A 9,667-nucleotide genomic window follows, 5' to 3' on the forward strand; every position below is an offset into this window, starting at 1 on the left:
ACACATGGCTCTTGCCAGTTAAAAGCAATAGTTTTCTTAGTTATGATGAAATTTGAAGCCAAGAATTTGTCTTTTTTTTTTTTGTTCTCTCCATGTTCTTTTATTTTTCCTTATGAAATGAATATCCCGGAAGCAATGAATAACATTGAGTCAAAGAGAGGATGGGGAAAGGCAGCAAAAGATTTTGAAACAAAAGCACAATAGATAATATTTATAATGTTATGCAACTAATTTTATTATATAAAGATAAAGAGAGAAAATAAAATAGTAAAAACAAAAAACTGAGATAAAAGTAGAAAAGGTGGTAGGTTTTATAAGTAAATCCTTGTCTTTATTGTGTGGTCGTCGGTTGATAATGTATTAAATTTTTAATTGATTGGGGTGCCTGGGTGGTTTTTATAAGTAGGTTTTATAAGTAAATCCTTATCTGTATTGTGTGGTCATCAGTTGATAATGTATTAAATTTTTAATTGATTGGGGCGCCTGGGTGGCTCAGATGGTTAAGCGTCTGCCTTCGGCTCGGGTCATGATCCCAGGGTCCTGGGATTGAGTCCTGCACTGGGCTCCTTGCTCAGTGTGGTGCCTGCTTCTCCCTCTGCCTGCCGCCCGCCCCACCACCCCCGCTTGTGTTCTCTCTCTCTCTCTGACAAATAAATAAATAAATCAATCTTTAAATAAATTTTAATTGATTGTTAATATTTAAAGTAAAGGAGGCGATCATTAGAATTTTTTTAAATGAAATAATGTAATTAGAAGATTTTGCTTCATGAAAGTGAGACTGAGAAGGGGAGGTGTGAATCAGGTAAATGTTACTTTTCATTACAAATATTTATTATATTTATATTTTGGGGCTATGTGTATATATTACTTGATAGAATTTTAATATCTTGGAGAATAGATAAAAGCTACTGGCAGTTTGAATAAATAGGCCTAGGGAGACACAATCAAACAAATCTTGAAGAGAATATTGCTCCTTTTTGGAAAAAAACAGATAAAGGGTATTTTGGGTTTGCAAAAAGTAGCAAGGCCAAGACAAGAATAGAGTATAGAGACATGAAAAATGAGAAGAGTTAAGTTGCTCTGCATAATCAGAGAAGGTATGCTCATTAGTCACAAACTTTTTTTCTGTGAGTGTAGATAGTGTGCAGAGAGAAGATTTGATGGGAAGAAAGCAATCTGAAAGATTTGGTCTAAATGCAATGGTAGCATGATAGGATCAAGGGTGGTGCTGGTGCTGATGGTAGTGGGGAAGCCAGTAAAGAATTCTCTATGATGAACGGAAATTTAAGAACACTGAAGACTGATATTAATTCTTTGTCTTTTTCATTATACTCATTCCCTGTGTCTGTAGAAAATCTTACATAGGATAGCCCTCTGTTGGTGATGCCTAAAGAAGAACAAAGATGGAGTGTGTGTTCAACCTTACTTTAGGATAGTGAATGGAATAATGGCTGCCAATGTGTCCTGTGCTTCTCTCTGCAGTTTATATGATTACAAGAAGTGACTAGAAGCAAACTGAACATGTTCATGGTGGAGTGGAGAGATATGGAAGCCAAACAACTGTGAATAATCAATGAATGAAAAGAAAAAATGTTTTCTTCAATACACTAAATGAAAGAAATTATTGAAGTTAATGGATTTGTGGCTATAAACTCAGGGTACACTTGCTTGCAGAATTAAAGTAAGAAACTAAATTATTTTCAAGACTATCATTTCACCAGTAATTGCTATGGTTAGTTCTACAAAACAAGCATTGAAGTAAACTTCCTTATATGGTCCTATATTCATAGAATGTGTAGTTCTTCAACTTAGGCTTTTCCTTTCTTTCTTTCGTTGAGTCTTTCATCAATCTGTGGTTTCTCTAAAGTTTTCCACAAATACTTATTATGCAGCCCTCCCTTTGGACTTGTCAGAATCTCGAGATCTGTTTTTTTTCCTGGACTTGGCCAGCTCTCCTTGGAGGGGAGTTTCCTCCTGGCTTTGGTCTGCTTCTGTTCCTGAGTACTTTTGGCTTGGAAAAAGCTCCGTATGAATGTAGTTTTCTCTCTCAGACTGTCTGTCCAAGCATGAAATTCAATAGTCATTTTATGACAGGGGTATGTTTTTCTTAATGTCAGAAATTTTTTCTCCTTTCATTCCATTACTTAATATTTTTTGTTGATTTAGTTGCTTCACTCTATCTTCAGGATACTGCTCCCATCTGACTAGGATGCAGTCTTCTGTCCTACAAGCCGTATATAGTCTATGTAAAATTAGGCCTATTACCAAGATAGCATTTGCTTTGAGGCACAATCTGTTGTCAACAGAGTATACAGAACTCTGGTTTGATGATAAGGATAATTTTGGATAGAAACAACTCAAGAGATGTTGAATCAAGAGACCTTAATTTAAGTCCTGTCTCCCTTTCTGACATAACATGATATTGAACAAAATCTTTGTTACATTGCCTAGAATCTAATTGACCCGAGATCTAATTGTGTGTTTGGTATGTTTTTATTTTATTGGGGAAAGGGTTTTCCTTTTTATATATTTTATATAATATAGTACATATAATATCTATTTGAGGAATTTGTTTAATTATGTATCTTATGCATATTTGAGGATTTGTTCAAATATATATTTGAAATATATTTATAGAGTTTAATAATTATTGTGTATTATGATTATTATTAACATCTCTGCAACTGATTGTCTTAGTTTCTACATTTGATTTTGAACTGTAGAACAATAATTCCATATGCATAATCAGGGAAGTGATATAAGACTGGAACTATGCACATCTCATACAACTCTATGAATTTGATGCAGCCTACCAGTATACGTGATTCCTTATTTAAGTCTATACTATATTTATATTACCAACTTTTCTCTCTTTGATATTTGGCCAAGGACAATTTTGTGGTAGTACTTGGCTATTCTCCATAAATTTGGATTTAAAGTCTAGGGAAAGATTCCAGCAAATTTATGGAATATTAAGCATGCATGTTTATCTCTGATTCCTCCACAAAACCACCACAATGAGGTTTCTACCTGCAAGGATCAAGGGAAGAGGCAATGAAAGCACATGAAAGGTGATAACAAAATTCTAAATGATATAAAGCATTTGGATGAGTCATAACTGACTTAGCAAATCACAAAAAGCTGAAAACTAAGTGCCTTGCCAAGAAGCAAGCTAATTTTCAGAGCATAACTCTGGAAAGCTGAGGAAATTGGAGGCAAGAGATCCTCTGAAGATAAATGGTGTGAGGTAGATCAGAGATTTTAAAAATAGGTTAAAAATATATAATTACACCTCTCATATCACCTCTCCCACTTCACACAGCCTAACAGTGGCTCCTCACTCAAATAAGCAAAAGACCACTGTTGCCACTGTTGTACTTTATGGAAAGGCTGACATAGAATAACTGGTCTTGAAGATTTTAGGCATAGCTGAGAGCCGCAGAATTGTAGGACAATGGGTGGAGTAAGTAGAAATCTACATAATGATTAGTGATGCTAACTCCCCTCAATCTGCTTAGCTTCACTTTTCTGGTAGCCAAATTAAATCACTGAAAAAGGAGTCTGGATAGTTTTTCTCTGAGGATAAGACCAGTTCATAAAGAAGACCTATAGATACTAACATTAGGAGGTCCCAAATTGATTTGGCTGGGCATTGGCCCCATCACCTACAGTGACTCTTTTCCTTTGACAAGCCCTACCATTCACATAGAGGTTCTAATTAGTATTTAGAGATTCATTCCTAAATATGAACTGATATTCAAACATCACCAGAAACAGACAATAATGAAGGTCTTTAATAACATACATTGCAGCATTCACTATTCTCTTAATGAGTTCCTACTGTGCACTAGGCAGTATTATGGGTGCTGCAGATACAGAAAAGAATAAAACAGACAAAAATCCCAGTCTTTACAGAGCTTAAATTCTAGTAGAGGAAGATAGGCACACACAAAAAAAGCTTAGCCATTAAATAGTATATATAATACTCTAATGAGCAAATTTTATGAAAGAGTTACAGGGACAATGCAGGAAACAGAACATACATGTTTAAAATCCTTAGAAAAATAAGACACTGCATTTGTTTCGTAAGAATAGGATTTTATACTTTAAAAAAGGGGGAATCCACAGGAAAAAGAAATACATAAAATTAATAAATAGCAGAAATATTTTAAAATTGATAGAAAATTTGTAAGATAAAGTTCAGTGAATCTCTGAGAAAGTAGAAGACAGAAATGTGGAGAGAATAAAAAGAGAAGAAGAATATTAGAGAATCTATCCAAGAAGGTAAGCATCAAAAGAATAAGAGTTCCAGAAAGAAGGATAGAGAAAATTTTTTAAAAAGGGGAAATTATTAAGGAAATAATATAAGAAAAATTTACAGTACTGGAGGATATAATTTTACAGATTAAAATAGTCTAGCATACCATTTTTTATATAAAAATCCTTCCTTCAAGAACAATTTTCCTTCCTTTCAATGTATATTATTTAGATGTTCTGATTTCTTTTCTGAAAACATTTTTATTCTCATTCTTGAACAATACTGATTATAAAATTACAGTTTTTCACTATCAGCCCTGTGAAGACATTATTCCATAGTGTTCTAGACTCTATTGTTGATTTTAATAATTTACTGTTCCCTAATTCTCATTTTCCAATAGTTGTTTTTCTGTAATTTAAGTTTTAATTAATTTCTACAGTGTCAGGAAAATACATAGTATCAAGCTTTGAAAGTGTGAGGTTCATCTAATTTAATTCTCTATTTAATTGCTCTAATTATCTATTTGATAAATGTTTCACATTCAGTCAAAAAAATGTACATTCTTCAGTTATTGGATGTAGTATTTAAATATGTCAATTAGGTCAAGCTGGTTAATAGTATTGTTCAAAACTTTTGTATCCTTACTCCTTTTATTTCATCGGCCTGTTCTGACAGTTATTGAAAGTTTGAGAGATGCATGTTAAAATCTCTAAGGTTTTGTATTGTGTTTCCTTTTAATTCTATTGACTTTTAATTTATATAGTTTAAAGCTGTTTTCAAGTACACATAAATTTAGAGATGTAATATATTCCTGCTGATTCAAATGTTTCATAATTATGAAACATCCCTCTTTATTTCTCTTAGTAAGTCTTGCTTTAAAGTCTACTCTGACTGATACTAACATATTCACAGAAGCTTTCTTCTAAATAATGTCTTTATGGCATACCTTTCCCATAAGTTAACTTTCAACCTGTCTATATTTATATTTAAAAAGTATTTCTTGTAAATGGCAAATAGATGCATCTTTTAAAAACTCTAGCGTGGCAGATCTGTCTTTTCATTGGAGTATTTAGTCAATATACATTCAGTTCAATTACTGATATAGTTGGGATTTGGTCTAACCATCTTGCTATTTTTTTACCTCTCTCTTTTTTTTCCCTTTGCTCACTTGTTTTGTTTCTTAAATTCCACATGTGAGTGAAATCATACAGTATTTGTCTTTCTCTGACTGACTTATTTCACTTAGCATAATAACAGTCTAGCTCCATCCATATCATTGCAAATGGCAAGATTCCATTCTTTTTTATAGCTGAGTAATATTCCATTGCATATATATATACCACATCTTCTTTATCCATTCATCAGTCAAAGGACACTTGGGCTCTTTCCATAATTTGGTTATTGTAGATGATGCTGCTATAAGCAACAGAGTGCATGTATCCCTTTGAATTAGTATTTTTGTATTCTTCGGGTAAATACCCGGTAGTGCAATTGTTGGATCATAGGGTAGTTCTATTTTTAACTTTTTGAGGAACCACCATACTGTTTCCCAGAGTGGTTGCACCAGTTTGCATTCCCACCAACAGTGCAAGAGGGTTCCCCATCTCCACATCATCACCAACACCTGTTGTTTCTTGTATTGTTGATTTTCTGACAGATGTGAGGTGATATCTTATTGTAGTTTTGATTTGTATTTCCTTGATGATCAGTGATATTATCATTTTTTAAAGATATTATTTATTTATTTATTTGAGGGGGGAGGGGCAGAGGGAAGTGGAGAGGGAGGGAATCTCAAGCAGACTCCATGCAGAGTGCAGAGCCCAACACAGGGCTCAATCTCAAGACCGTGAGATCATGACCTGAGCCAAAGCCAAGTCAGACCCTTAACCGACCGAGCCATCCAGGTGCCCCTTGAGCATCTTTTCATGTTTTATATATTTTATCCATCTTTGATACATATTTATTTCAGCCAGAAATTGTCTGGTACCAGCTATACCACTGTGTTTACTAATGGAATCCCTTGTTTTATATTTTTTTCTTCTTAACAGCTTTACTGAGGTATGATTGACATACAACAAACATATATATGTGAACCATACAATTTGATGTGTTCTAACACGTGCCTATTCTGAGAAGCTATCATCAAAATCAATACAATGAGCATAGCTATTACCCCCCAAAGTTTCCTTTTGTCTCTTTGTAATTTCTCCTTCCTAAGACAATTACTGATCTATTCTCTGTAATTATAAATTAGTTTGAATTTTCCAGAATTTTATATAAATGGAACCATACTATAAGTACTCGTACTGATACGTCCTCTTTCACTTAGTATAATCATTTTGAATTTCGTTTATGTTGTGTCAATATATCCTTTCTTTTTATTACTATTTATATCATATATAAATACCATAATTTATTAAGTCTTTAAAAATTGTTTAAATTCAAATTGCAGTTCATGGCGCGCGCACACACACACACACATACACACACAGACCACTTAGAATTATACCTGGCAATGTTTTCTAAAGTTTCAGAGAATATTTCCTTTAAAAAAACTTACAGCTCATCATTTTGAGATAAAATTACTGGTACAACATATCTACAGCATTTTAATTAGATTGATCATTTCCAGGTTGATATTTTTGATGTATTATGTCATGCCTTGAGAAATAATCACATGAAAGGCAATATTAGCTACTTTTGCCTGAGACTTAATCTAAAAAATTAATGCGGGTATAGTACCATCCTCTAAAATATTGAGCCATTTAATTTTAACAGATGCATTTTTTTTTCCTTTCCTACAGGGAACCTCTTCTGAAAACTCTGGAGGTGGAAAATACTTTGAAAACAAAATGAGTGAAATATTAAAAATGTTCCTCACCACAGCTGAGTAAGACTATTTTCTAAAGTTTGAAAACAGGATGGATACATTTAAAATTCAACAAGTGTTAACAAATGGATTATGTATTTATATACCAGGATGATCTGAGGTATAATAAGGTTATAAAAGCTGTGATGTGTTTGATAAACTGCAGTATCAATTTTATTATCTACTATTTAGGAAAATGTAGAGTTAATCAAATTATGTGGTTCATTGTGAATGAAACCACCCATTAAAAAAATCTCTGTAGCATCATCATAAGAAGAAACATTTCATTCATTTTTTTTTCCCTTTTAACCATGCTGCACTGGTTAAAAGTTTTAATGTAGTCAGAGGATTATGTTCTGTGATGTAACAATCATTGGATCCTTTGACAATAGCATATTTTAAAGGTAAATCTCTGTTCTATATGGCTGTTACATTCAGTAAGAAAATATAGTATTATTGTAAAAATTATAAAACATTAGTGCATGTAAAAGTTACTGTTTATTTGTTGCAAGCAAGAAAAGTTGAGTACAACTATTTTAAGCAAAATGGAATTTATTGGAAACAGATGGAATGTCTTAGCATTTGGAAGAAAGCAAGTGTGAACCAGGGATGCTCTTACGGTACATTTAGTGGAACTAAATGCACAGTTACAGAAATATGAGATACTTAGGGCTAGATGTAGGATACGTCATTGGAACAAGTGACTAACAGAAAAAAAGCCTTATTTTAAGTCCTTTTCTATAAGAGTGAGAACTAGCATTGTTGAATCAGGAAAGGTCTTACTGAAAATGGATAACTTGAGGAGGGTTTAATAAAATAACTATTTCCAATGATGTGGACTCTTTACAAAAGGCTCTTATTGTCTAATAGATGCTATTAAAGGTAACAGTCCCCAGAACCTGAATGAAAGAGTCTTATAGAGAAAGCTGCCTTGAAATGAACTGTAACTTCAACATGGGATCAAACCATCCCATGAGACTCCACAGAGAAGGAGTCAGGAGAATAAGCCTGACCTCACTTCTCCCTCACTCCAGACCCCAACACGAACGTTGCTTTAGGTACCTCCTACTGGTAGCCAAAGTCAAGGGAGGCCATTAATAAAGGCAATACCAGTAAATATGCTGAGGGGAGAGCAGATTGGAGAAAGATGGAGAATGTCCTGAGTTGGGGAAGATATCTAGCACAATTTTGAAGCATGGAGAACTATCCTTGCTTATCTCTTATACATCAGTCTCTGGTAGTCTAGGTAAAGCTGTCTTTTTTAAGTATGAATTAGAGGAAAGAAATATGGTCTGCCTGTATACGAAGACGATATTAAAAAGTAAGAAAATAGCAGTATACATTTCTTAGATATGAGGAAAACTCATCAGTAAAATCTTTCCAAAAATTGCATTAAAAAGCAAGATAAAACACCCAATCTGAGCTAAAAACAAAACAAAAATATGAAATAATCATTGCTATTCAGGAACATGAAATGCAAAATTAGAGTAGTTCAGAGAAAAGATGACCAGTTAATAAAGAATATTAAAAATGGAACTGATAGATTTAGCAAAAAAAAAATTGAAGCAATAGGCAAAATTATATTTAGGAAATAAACACTATATTTCAAGAAGCCCAAAGGAGAATAGACACTGTGGAAACTTCAGTTAGTGTCATTGAGAATAGTATAATAAAAGTGAAGAAAATGAAGCAAAAGTAAAATGAAGGAAAAGATTTAGAGAGAAAATAATACATAGAAAAGCTATGCAAGGGAGTGCAAAAGAGATACATCACACCTATAACTGGAGTTATAAACCGTGAGTCTTGAGATCGGTAGATGATTGATAGATAAATAGATAGATGATATATAGGGAGATATAAGTAGATGGATAGAAAGATAGAGAGGCAAGCATGTGTTTTTTCAAGGTTCTGGTAACTTTTCTTTCTCCTTGTCCCTTCAGGCCTTGGGGTCCATAGTGGCCTATTGTTACTACCCCTTGGATACTTTAGCAACCCTTGTAGTTTCCTTAAATATTATAAATGTCTTTTAAAAATAGTATTTTTACTAAACTTTTCTTGCAATCTTCCTGATTGATACAGCTCCCAAATTTGTATCTCTAGCTATAACCTTTCTCAAGAACCCCAACTTTGTACACTAAACGCTCACTTGATATTTCCCCTTGGAAGTCATTTTGGAAACACCTCAAAATCCGCACACACAAAACTGAACTTCTGGAATTCCCCCAAACACCATCTCTGCCAGTGTCTTCCCCATGTTAGTTAATGGCAACTTCATCTGTGGAGTTGCTTAAGCCAAAATCTTTCTCTTGGTCCTCATTCCTAATACTCATCAGACATACCACTGGATTATATTCAAAATACATTCAGAATATGATAATTTCTCATCTCCTTCACTACCAATTCCCTGAGCTAAGATGTACAAGACACTCAGAGAAAATTGCAAAACTTGACTTAAAAGTCATTAAAGATGAGATTAATAAAGGGGCTAATACATGTTTTTAGATTAGAAGACTCAATATTATCAAATATAATCTATATAA

Source organism: Leptonychotes weddellii, chromosome 4 (genome assembly GCF_054177405.1).
Source record: "Leptonychotes weddellii isolate Sample4059 chromosome 4, ASM5417740v2, whole genome shotgun sequence".
Lineage (NCBI taxonomy): Eukaryota > Metazoa > Chordata > Mammalia > Carnivora > Phocidae > Leptonychotes > Leptonychotes weddellii.